This window comes from Cupressus sempervirens, chromosome 4 (genome assembly GCF_028749045.1).
Source record: "Cupressus sempervirens isolate cs-2001-9-10 chromosome 4, ASM2874904v1, whole genome shotgun sequence".
Lineage (NCBI taxonomy): Eukaryota > Viridiplantae > Streptophyta > Pinopsida > Cupressales > Cupressaceae > Cupressus > Cupressus sempervirens.
The window spans coordinates 719,627,253-719,639,296 of record NC_143121.1 but is presented as its reverse complement, the minus strand read 5'-3'; the positions used below and the strand labels follow the sequence as shown (position 1 = coordinate 719,639,296).

The following is a 12,044-nucleotide window of genomic DNA, read 5'->3' as shown; positions in this document are numbered from 1 at the left end:
CAAATTTGATGAGTGCAATTGGTAAGTCGTCATGCTAATCAAAGTTTTTGTTATAGATGATCAACTCCCCCAAGTGCCTTCTAGCACAACTAAAGAGATCTGGGAACTCTTAAGGATCTTCATGAGACATATGACAAGAGTCAAGCTTTCTTTCTAAAGAGTATGTTGTTTTCTATCATGATGGATGAGAAATGTCTCTCCAAGCACATCTTACGAAGATCAGGACATTCATGACCAGCTTGATGCTATTGGCTACAAGATGGAAGAAGATTCAGTAGTGTTTACGCTAAAAAGCTTACCCCAATCCTACAAGCATTTCATTGAGGCGCTCAATATCACTTCTACTGGCATTGATCTAAAGTTTCCTGATCTCTGCAACAAGCTTTTGCAGTGGGATAAATGGAAGCAATGCTAGTGCGTCCTCTGCAGAAAAAGTGGCCTTCATATCCAAAAGCCTCAGATGAGAACAAAGGTGAACCTCAATCCTCCCAGCAGAAAGCACCAAGTAAATCTCAAGAATTTTCAAAGAAGAATGTTCAATGCAATTATTGTCACGATTTTGGTCTCATGAAATAGTTACAATAAAAAGTTAGCAGTCATGCAATCTTCACAAGGAGGGTCTAAGTAGAAGGCCCAAGTTGCTACACATTCTGATCAAAAGGAGTCTATCTCCTATGCATTCATGGCTACATGCCCATCCGATCACAACACATCATCTGCTCAGTACATTGACTCTAGTGCCTCTAGTCATTTCACAAATTGTCAGGATTGGTTCACAGAGTTCATTCCTTTCACAAATTCAATGATCTTTGGAGGAGCCAAGTGTACTGTTGTCAGTAAGGGCAACATTAAAATTTCACTTGGTGAGAGGAATTTGATCTTTCTCAATGTATTTAATGTCTGAGGTATGTAGCTCAATCTATTGTTAGTCAATCTATTTCTGCTTTATTCCACATAGTTGGATGCCGTCTTGAGTTTGTATAAGTGCAGCATTTTCGACAGAGAGTCTCACACTACAGTTGCAATCATCTTGAGGATCATGGTCTTTATAAACTCACTGATACAGGTGATTCCTAGGAGCAGCTCATGACAACGATAAGTACTTCAAACAGCAATATTTGGCATTAGTAGTATAGGAATCTGAACATTCACTATCTTTCTTAGTTGGCTCAGGAAAGTTTGGTTGCTGGATTACCTAAGATTCAGACAAAAAATCATGGAGTTTACAAAACTTGTCAAGCTAGGAAGCAACATTAAACTCTATTTTTAGATGGTTACACTTGGTGGGCATCCAAGGTCTTGCAGCTGGTTCATGCAAATATTTGTGGACCCATGAACACTCCATCAATCACTAGATGCAGGTACTTTCTACTCTTTGTTGATGATTTCAGCAAGAAAATGTAGGGTGTATTTTCTTCAGCATAAATTGGAGGTGTTCAACATGCTTCAAAAGTTCAAGGCCTAAGTGGAAAGATTTAGGCTACTCAGATAGTCACTCCTCAGTTCAACAATGGTGGAGAGTTTTGTTCATCTGATTCTCCAATTTTTGTGCATTACATGGGATTAAGCATCATCTTACCACACCTTACACCCCAAAGTAGAACAGTATTGTTGGGTGCAAGGATCATACAATCACTGAGATGGCTCGATTATGTTGGAGCATAGAAATGTTCCAAAGAAGTTTTGAGTTGAGGTAATTTAAAATGCAGTTTATCTTCTCAATCTGTCTCCCACACAGATCGTTAAGAAGACCCCAAAAGAAGCTTGATCTAGACAGAAGCTCAAAATCAATCATCTAAATTTTTTGGCTCTACGTTTGGGTTCCAGATGCCAAGCGCACCAAATTGGATTCCAGGAGTCATAATTTGATGTTTACAAGGAATAGTGATACACATAATAAGGCTTATCAGTTGATTGATGTTGATATATGATCATCTCATTTACAGTCAAGATATGATGTTTGATGAAGAATGAGGACCATACCAGCCTTCTTCTCTAGTTTTGAGCTCTGAGGATCAGTGTCCACATGCTACAGATTTGGATGATTGTCTTCCATTTGGTTCACCTAATGGGAGGGATTCAAATGACATTGTGCCACTCAACATTCCTCAAAACATTTAGCATACACATTCAGCAATCCCAAGTGTTGCTATTACTCCTACAATGGATGATGGTTATTTTACTCTCTAGCCTAAGTGGTGGTCCAAGACCATTAGTGACCTTCATAATGATGAACTTGTTGAGGGTAGATCTGCAAGGAATAAGAGCAAGCGATGTACAATAGTAAGCTTTTCTCTTATGGCAAACATTCACAGTATTTTTTTGCCTCACACATTTTCAGAGGCCAAAGGTATACCAGAATGGGGAACCAGCTATGGCAGTTGAACATTAAAGTCTCCTGAAAAACAACACTTGGGTGTTGTCAGATCTTCCATCAGGAAAGCAGCCCATTAGCTGCAAATCAGTTTATAGAGTACAAGGTTAATGGTACACTTGATAAGTACAAGGCACTGTTAGTAGCTAAAGGGATTTTACAGAAGGAGGGCATCAACTATGAGGAGGCATTTTCTCCCACAACCAAAATGAGCACCATTCAGCTTATCCTCGCTATTCCAACTCATTTTGCGTGGAGAATTCACCAAATTAATGTCAATAGTGCTTTCCTCTAGTGATTTGCAAGAAGAGGTTCACATGACACAATCTCCAGATTTCCAGGTTGTCAATAAAGAACACCAGGTTTGGTAAAAGCCCTCTATGGCCTCAAACAGGCTCCTTGTGCCTCTTATATCAAGATTGCTAAGTATTTGATTGATCAAGAGTTTCAGCAGAGTCCTAATTCTAACCTATATGTCAAGCATGCTAGTGGTGAGTTCATTATTCTTGACATCTATGTTCATGATCTGATCATTACTAGTAGTGCAGCACTTTTGGTCGAGAAAGTCAAACAGAATTTGTGCAATAAGTTTGATAAGACAGATTCTCCATTATTGTCTTGGTGTAGAGGTTTGGCAGGCATATACCTATATCTTCACTTCTCAGTAAGTATGTCAAAAATCTGTTGGATAAGTTTTCGATACATGATTGCAAACCACCATCTACACCTATGAACCAAGGGCTGAAATTTCCAATCAAATCAGATTCACCTATGGTGGATGAATCAGTGTTCAAGCAACTAGTGGGCAGCCTCATCTATCTCACTGCCACTAGATCTGACATCAGCTATGTCTCTCACTTCATGATTGGAACATTGGAATGCAGCAAACCGTGTGCTGAGATATGTATGTTAGAAAGTAAAGTCCACCAAGATAACTGAGGGGAAAACAACTCTCAACATCTTTATTAATTCAGAAACATGTAAATAATAGATGCAACAACCATAGAAAGATAACCATACATAATAACGCCAGATATGTTAACTAGGGAAACCCTTGATCAGAGGGAAAACCCCGGTGGGAATGATGCCACAAGATGATGTACTAATATAAAAATTCCTTGTGAAAGGATGGACTCTGTTACGAGCCAATGAAATACAATCAGTACATATGAGTACATCTATTTTCCATAAACTTGTTAAAAACATGGAATGGAGGAGAAGCCCTCAAAAAGCTCTACTAAATACAGGCTCGATGGATTCAATTTATGGTCAAATGCATAATAAATTATGTCATTGAGTTAGCTGCGGTATTTATCATGGGTAGGTGACAACAGATAAGGTTGGCATAATCACAATAATAAGACTAAACTACTGGAGATGGTCAGAATGTCACAGGGGTCCAACTGGTCTTGCTGACAGTTAGACAATAATTAACTTACCATTCCACCATCTTAGACAGCCTCTTTTAAAATTTGCAATCAGCATTGATAACAGTGATATCTTGTTGGAAACACTCAATCTGATCTCCAGGTGGCTATTTTAGTGATATTCTATATCACTAGTGGCGTATCACCTATTATGGTGCCATTTATTCTTGCAACTTCTGCAATGATTTCCTTTGTCTGCACCAACTTGCAACTCCTCTAGGTGCTGTAATATGGCAACCTGATTTCTTTACTATGACTTGTTCCTAGAAGCTCTACCCAACCTGTGATCTTGTACCAGGTTCATTTTTCCTCAAATCTTCCAGCTCTGTATAAACACAACAAATCTGCAATCTACAAGGCGACTCTGGTAAACACAACTGGGAAAATTGTACTCCTTGATTCCACATTTCACAGCTGTGAGCACTTTTCATCATCCTGCTCCTCTCACCTACCTCTGAGACCACTCTAATGGGGTGGATGGGCATTGATCTAGACAACAAATAACAGGAAATATAAATACAACACTTAGCCAAATTGCATATGGTGCTATAGCACTTCAGCTCTTCATGAATTAATGAATACAAAAATATACAACTTGAATGCTACAGCGTTCCTCTTTATTATGATCACTTGATCATCTTGCCACCTTGATGTTCAAACCTTACATTGATGCCTCTTTATATAGAGGTCCTACATAATTCTGGAAATTACCTAAATCTATCGTATTTTCTTCTATCCTTATCATTTTCTAGAATATTTATCCTATCTAAAATCCCTCTAGAAAACTCTTATTTAATTTTGTTTCATTCATTTGATATTACATTGAGTGGGAGAAACCACATTTCAACATCATTTTGCATGCGAGTAGGAGCATTGACAAATTTCCCCCAAATCAATGGACATCCATGATAGAACATAATCTATGCAGACTCAATCAACAAGGTGAACTAGATCCACTATAATAAGTGCAAGGAGGGAGGGGGAGGAGAACACTTGACTAGTAGTGGAATCAATGGAAATAGACATGATAATATCACCCAACTATGGATGAAACTAAGTAGTATATGATCAAAGGGGAAAGATTCAAACAGTTTGTCCTTATGCCCTTATGCCCAAGAATGGCACCAGGTGGGACGGAAGTGCAATAAATTGCCAACATGATGACCTATCTATTCATTTGAATCAAATGGGCATACGGAAAGTCACTTAGAAATGGAACAAGATCTCCAACTAGCAAAACAATTGACCTCCATTGAACGAGAACTTGGTTGTCTAGAGCATACCAGTGAACACTAACTGATGTATGCAACCAACCTATCTTTAAATTTCACATCTTACTTCTTTAAGGATACTAATTGCACTTAGCAGTAGTATTATTCAATTCAAAATTTACAATCACCTGTAGAGAGATCCTAAAGCACCTCCATATTAATTTTTGGTAGAACCCTTACATACATGGTATTTGTCCCTTGTCTTCTTGATAGTTAATAAGCTAACAAGAAAAGAGGTTATGAGAAAGAAAGTGGAATTTATGCTTAGAACGCGTGGATAGCCTTGCAATCAAAGTGATTTGAACAATGTGACATGAATAGCTTTGAATATAGGTAGGGCCAATGATGCATAACTTCTCTCAGTCTTAGGTCGGTTGTTGCACAAATTAGGCCACAAGCATATGTAAGCACCACTGCTTAAGCACAAGCTCTGATTGTTTAAGAGAGAGATCACTTATGCCATGATTGTCTTTGAATGAATGAAGGTAATTTAAGGATGTCCACAAGACCTAGCAGTCTAAGGGACCAAGAAACACCAAATTAATCCACTTTCAAGTTTTTTTCCATGTTGGTTTTTCTGTTATGAATCTTGAGTAAAGAAACTAGATGTTTTGTGAAGCCTTGCCTCTTCAAAAAGCTCATTCAGGCTGACCATATTTAAGTTGTTTTCAAACTGACCACAAATATCTTCACAAATATCATTATGTTTCAGCCACCACCTTGCTGCAGTAAATGGAAGTCCTTTCTTTCCATTTTAGTTTGGGCATCTTCAATCTACCAGTTTCACATCTCAGATGATTGAGAGTTAGACCTCTTGAGAACTAGTCCTCAGATGTGGGATTAAAATTTTAGCCTTTCTCGAGATTTCAAATAAACTTTTTCTTTGTGCTGCCACACAAAATTAAATTCTTTGACATAATATGCTTTAAAGAAGGAACTAACTTTGACATGATATGCTTTAAAGAAGGAACTAACTTTGACAAAGGGCTGTGGAGGAGTAAGAATACACAATAACCTAGATATCAATCGAAATGAAAGACAACTGTTGATAGTTATACAATTTGATATTGAATAAATTGCAAAACAAAATTTGAAGTGTATCTAACGGAAAACACATTTTTAAAAACTTGTAGAAAAAAATTATTTTTCCATTTTTAGGTCAAATGAAATGATGAGAAGACGTATATCCAAACCTTTAACCATATTTATTAATTGATTTGTCTTGGAAAGTACAAGGAAAAGTTTTAAGGGTTCGTAGTCTTGGCATACCTGTCTGTTTGTTGAAGATGACACAGTTTAATGATGTCTGGCCATCGGATTACCTCCTGTACATCTCCACGGGCATAGGGCGCAACAAATTTTCAAACATATCAATGTTATCCATATACCGGACAAGGCAGCTTTGAATACAGCTGTTTCACCGGCTGTATTCCGCGAATTCGCAAGCTCGAGGAAATGGTTGAGTAAAACCTTCCCTCCATCGGCGGCTTGAGGCAACCCTGTGTTTCTAAGGACGTTATGTTTTCTCCGAAATCCATGGTCAGCTAAGGTAGCAACCTTCCTATAAATATTTTACTTCCGTGAAATGCAGCGGTTGCAGAGCAGTATTCCTCAACAACTAACTTCATTAAATATATCCACGCCCTGACAAATCAATTCTTGAAGTGCATCCACATCGTCTAATTGAGCAGCTCTGTATAGATTCGTGTTAATAGCTTTGAAAGTTCGGGTAATTCCCAGTGAATTTTCAGTTTGAGGCTCAGCCTTTGGGGCACCGGCGATCCAGCCATATAATTCCATATAGCTCGAAGCATCCCATTGCTACGAATGGAATGGCCACCTTACCATCGAAGGGTTTGTAAGTTGCGTATCATTACATGGATTTGTTCGCAAAAATTGCACCATGATCGTTGGTGCAACACAGAATACAGAATACCCTGCAATTTAAAATGATGAAATTTTAGAAGAACTTTTTACTTGTGCAACACAGAATACAGAATACCCTGCAGTTTAAATTAAGGAAATTCCAATCAGAAGGCTATCTTTCTGAAGATAGATTTTGCCAAAGCATATGACCGCATTGAATGGCCCTTCATCCTAGCTATGCTCCAGGCCTTTGGATTTGGTCCCAACTTTATTCAATTTGTGGAGATGCTTTTTAGTGATGCTAATGCTTGCATTACCATTAATAATTCGCACTTTGAGGCCTTTGGGCTCTTTCACTCCATCAGACAAGGTTGCCCTTTAGCTCCAGCGCTTTACGTTCTTGTTGCTGAAGGGTTTGGGTACCTGCTTGCTCATTTTGTTTCCTCAGGATTGGTTCGTGGCATTACCTTGCCTGATTCTACTTCCCAACTTGTCAATGGGCATTTTGCTGATGATTCCTTCCTTACTCTTCTTGAAGAGGAGGAAAGCATCAATAATGCGCTATCTTGTCTGAAGACTTTTTGTCAAGTCTCTGGCTTTGCCATTCAATGGCATAAAACGATCTGCTACTGCCAGTCTTTTTCGCCAGCTCCTCACTGGCTCAACCAGTTTGAGTGGAAATGGGTCACTCACGGTGAAGTTTTTTGTTTTCTTGGCATCCCTTTTGCCTTTCAGGGTTCCCCTCTGGAGCTTTGGAATGTTGTCCTTGCTAAGATTGCAAAAAAGCTTGATTACTGGATTACCAAGCCGCTCTCTCTTGCTGGTAAATTCCAGATTTGTTCTAAGATTCTGGCGGCCACCCATGTTTATTATTCTTCCTGTTGGGCTCCTTCCAAAGCTTCCTATCTTAAGCTGGAACGCCTGCTCAGAGATTTCCTCTGGGCTTCTGGTTCCAATCATCATGGATTTCACAGAATCGCTTGGGAATTTTGTTGCCTCCCTAAAGAATCTAGTGGCCTCGATTTGCTTTCCACTCACAAACAAGGCCTTGTGCTTTGTGCCAAGTGGATCATTCGAGCTATTACTAGAGACGAAGCTTGGAAGATTCTGGTTCACCATTGCATTTCTTCTGGCTTCCCTGTCAACAGACTTGCGTGGAAGGGGATTGGTTTTCAAACCCTTCTCATCATGTGTGATCCCGTTGTCATACAGGGTTCATTTGTTATCAAGAGCATCTGGAAAGCTTGGGAGGCTATTAAGCCCTAGCTTCATTAGGCTAGGGATGACTTTCGTAATGGTCTCTCCTTGAATCAATAGAATATTTGGCGGTCTCCCCTATTTTCCATTCAGGGTAACCCTCTTGCTAAGACCCAAGGAGCCAGTGCTCTTCATTTTTTCAAACGTGGCATCAGAACTGTCAAAGATCTCTTTTCTAGAGTCACTGTGAGTTTCAGGACCTGGGAAGACATGTAGGTTTAGTACCGCCTTGTCCGTGCAGATCAGCAAACTTTTGACCTATTACTTTCCTCCATCCCTGTACATTTGGTGCACAAGGTTGGAATTCAATCTAGTTGCCCTTGGTGGCATGACTGGAAGTGGTATCCTGATACTCCTTTTGCCAACTACAAGCCCAATAAGGGATACCGATGGCTTTCGCCCCATCTTCCAATGGTAGACATGCTCAACAAGAGATGGCATTTTCAATCTTCAATCTCTTAATGGCGAAAATGCTTCAATACCATCTAGTGCACTATTACTAAGCCCAAGATTGCCCACTTTGCTTGGTGCCTTGCCTTCCAAGGTCTTCCCCTGGGGCCTCGGCTCAAGCACATAGGGGTTCCTGATCCTAGATGCCCCTTTTGTGGTTAACCTGAGTCCTTTCTGCATATTTTCTAATTTTGTAAACGTGCACAGAATTACTAGCACTGGATTCATGATTTTTTCAAGCCCTTTAGGCCCGAACCATTTTCATGGCACATGATCTTGTTGGGTGATTCCCCTAGAATTCCCAGAAAGTACTCCCAAATCTGGCATACATTCAGGATGGAAATTTTGTTTACTTTGTAGAAATATAGAAATGTTGTTTTATTCACACAAAGCTTTTTGGATGTTAACATTGCAATGTACACTAAAGCTTGTATTTTTAACAATGTTATTATGCAGATACAGGTGCAAGCTAACAAAGTTGCCTTGGAAGTTGCTCACCTGCAGGAGCTGCTCAACCACTGGGGCAATGCCCCTTGCACTGTGGCTTGAGTGCCTCCAAATGCCTCGGCAGACACCCGACACCTTGTGGCCGCCGGCAGCGGTGCTACTCCTCAGGCCGCCACTCGCACACTCCGAGCTCGCAGGCCTCCCGCCACTACTCTCCCACTGGTGGGGCTGGTAGCTGGAGGCGTCGCTTTGCCTCCCCACCCCATGGTGGCTCTGGCTAGTCCTCGCCTCCTCCTCTTGGCGCTCCTCGAGATAATGCTGGCAAATGGCCCCGCCTGGCACTAGCAATTTCTCCTCCGCGGGATAGGTCAAAGATGCGGAGGTTGCCACTGATCCCTTTGCTGTTGTTGCTCCTAATGATGGCTGGTCTATACCCAACCTACCCCCCAATCCCAGAAATGATTGGGGTTTTAATGAAAAAGATGATCCTCTCCCCTCGGCTACCACTGCTTTGGCAGCCTGAGGTTGCTTTATATGTTTTTTTTTATGAATAGTTGTTTTTTTCGGCTGATGTCGTGTGTTTAGCTCCGACTTAGGCCACTTGAACTCTCTCGCGGGGTGATCTTGTATCCCCTAACCCCTTTTTTGTGAATTGCATTCTAAGTATATTTTTTAATAGAACAGGACTATTCATCAAAAAAAAAAAATTAAGGAAATTTAAAAGAACTTTTTACTTTTAAAGTTTTTATTAGCCGATAGGCTATTATAGGTGAAGATCGGCACTTAAAACAACTAATAATTTTTAAAGGTAGTTTAGAAATTGGATTGTGGATCTTTTAATAAATATCTACATTGCGTACATTGTGTATCTTTCAATAAATATAGTATCAAAGAAAATCAATTATCTCATCCAATTGCAATCTTCCTTAATAAAGTGAATATTCTAAAATCTGATCTGATTGTAATCTATCATAATAAAAATGATTATCCTTTAGTTTTGTCTTTGCCACGACATTGCATCGCCTAAAATTGTTATGAAATAGATTTGAAAAATGTGTGCAAAATATGCTTCAAGAGAGGAAACACGCCAGAGATCTGAATCATGATGGAGTTGGCTACTACTTTTAAAGTTTTTATTAGCCGATAGGCTATTATAGGTGAGGACCGGCACTTAAAACAACTAACAATTTTTAAAGGTGGTTTGGAAATTGGATTGTGGATCTTTTAATAAATATCTACATTGCGTATCTTTCAGTAAATATAGTATCAAAGAAAATCAATTATCTAATCCGATTGCAATCTTTCTTAATAAAGTAAATATTCTAAAATCTGATCTAATTGTAATCTATCCTAATAAAAATGAGTATCCTTTAGTTTTGTCTTTGCCATGACACTGCATCGCCTAAAATTGTTATTAAATAGATTTGAAAAATGTGTGCAAAATATGCTATAGCTTCAAGAGAGGAAACACACTAGAGGTATGAATCATGATGGAGTTGGCTACTAGTGTGATACCTTAAGTTCAAGATGCTCTACACCAACAAAGACGACATTGGCGTATCATGTAAGCCCCTCCCTCTATTTTATCCCCATCGACCCAATGAATGAGGGTTGTGAAGATAGTTGATTACACCATCAACCTCTCTCAGGAAGACATTGCTTATAGTGTTGATCATGTTGCTAGAATTGTTCACATCAACTATGAATACTCCTTTACAGGAACATAGCGGTACGACTGGCTCCTATTTGCCCAGTACTGCTCTTGGTCCATGGGTGAAGTCACCTGTTACATTCACACACATATCATATATGAGATGATGCATAAATTATGCTTAGGCAGCCACAAGTTACAACCAGGATATCTAGAATCTCATGTGACAAAGAAAGTCGTTCTTGTGCAAGAAATCGGTAATGCCTTTCCTTTTAGGGCAACAGAATCCCATGGACTCAAAGAAGTCAAGAATGGATACATGGGGCCCACTGTAAGTGTAAACGAGATATCCCTCAGAGAGAAAAATGACATCGTCAAAGAGATCATATGTCTCGAGGGCAAGTTGCAAGAGCAAAATCACCATGGTCATTTTTAAGACGTACATGTACAGGCGAAGGCATTTCACAATCTGGAACATGGTAGAGCTCTCAAGACCCATGGAGATATTGTCCATCAACAGTGCATTCGCACCTCCCACGGCCTCAAATATATCAAATGTCAAAAGAAGCATTTTCAGTACCTTCAATTAGTAGTTCATCATCATGCTCATCCTCTATCCCTTGATCGAAGTCGCCAGGTGCACAACAACTTCCCACAAGCCTTCATGTTGAAAGATGAATGATTTAACGTTGAAACAAATGGTTCACATCATAGGATTGAGTAAACCTTCATGAATATGTTGATATCTGGATTTGGAAGCTTGATGTCTTGTTCGCTCTCTCACCTTGACAACTCGGTCAAAATATCTACAAAAACCAAGTATAAGTGTGTGATGCACCATTGATGAGCACAAAGACTCAAAAATCTCAATGCACTAGAGAATAGAGAGTAACATACCATATCTAGAGCCAACACCTTGAAAGTGAGCGACGTAGTCCAAGGTTTCCCTCACAGTCAGCTCCCCTCTCTTCTTTTGTTCTACACAACCTAATTTGATGTCTTTGGTTGATTGCCATTCTTGCTTTGTTTTGCAAGTCTTAATTTCTTAGGCTTTTGACGTAGTACAAGGTAGGAGAATCCCTAAAGGAGATGTCCTAGCCCCCAACAAAAGATGTCCTAGCCCCCAAAAAAAGATGTCCTAGCCCCCAACAAATAACTACATAGCGGAAGAAAAACAACAATGCAAGATCTTATACCAAATCACAACTCTTTATTCATAAAACAACTGATTACATGCAATGTTGAAGGGAAATGAGAGCACCCCAAAAATTCATCTAAGATCAGTATGCACATCATGTATC

At 39.6% G+C, this 12,044-nt stretch overlaps 2 long non-coding RNA genes across 2 annotated transcripts in view; both read right to left on the bottom strand.

Annotated features, from left to right (window-relative positions):
* The window catches only part of LOC149563296 (uncharacterized), a 33,853-nt gene extending 26,639 nt beyond the window's left edge, over nucleotides 1-7,214 (bottom strand). Inside the window, exon 1 of the long non-coding RNA XR_016363552.1 lies at nucleotides 6,342-7,214. This is a non-coding gene — a long non-coding RNA (uncharacterized LOC149563296). The remainder of the gene's footprint in view (nucleotides 1-6,341) is intronic.
* Nucleotides 7,215-10,492: 3,278 nt separating this feature from the next.
* On the bottom strand, nucleotides 10,493-11,547 carry LOC149563295 (uncharacterized). The gene is made up of 2 exons (XR_016363551.1): nucleotides 11,324-11,547; nucleotides 10,493-10,875 (listed from the first exon to the last, which is right to left on the bottom strand). It is a non-coding gene; the product is annotated as an uncharacterized LOC149563295 (long non-coding RNA).
* Nucleotides 11,548-12,044: the final 497 nt, after the last annotated feature.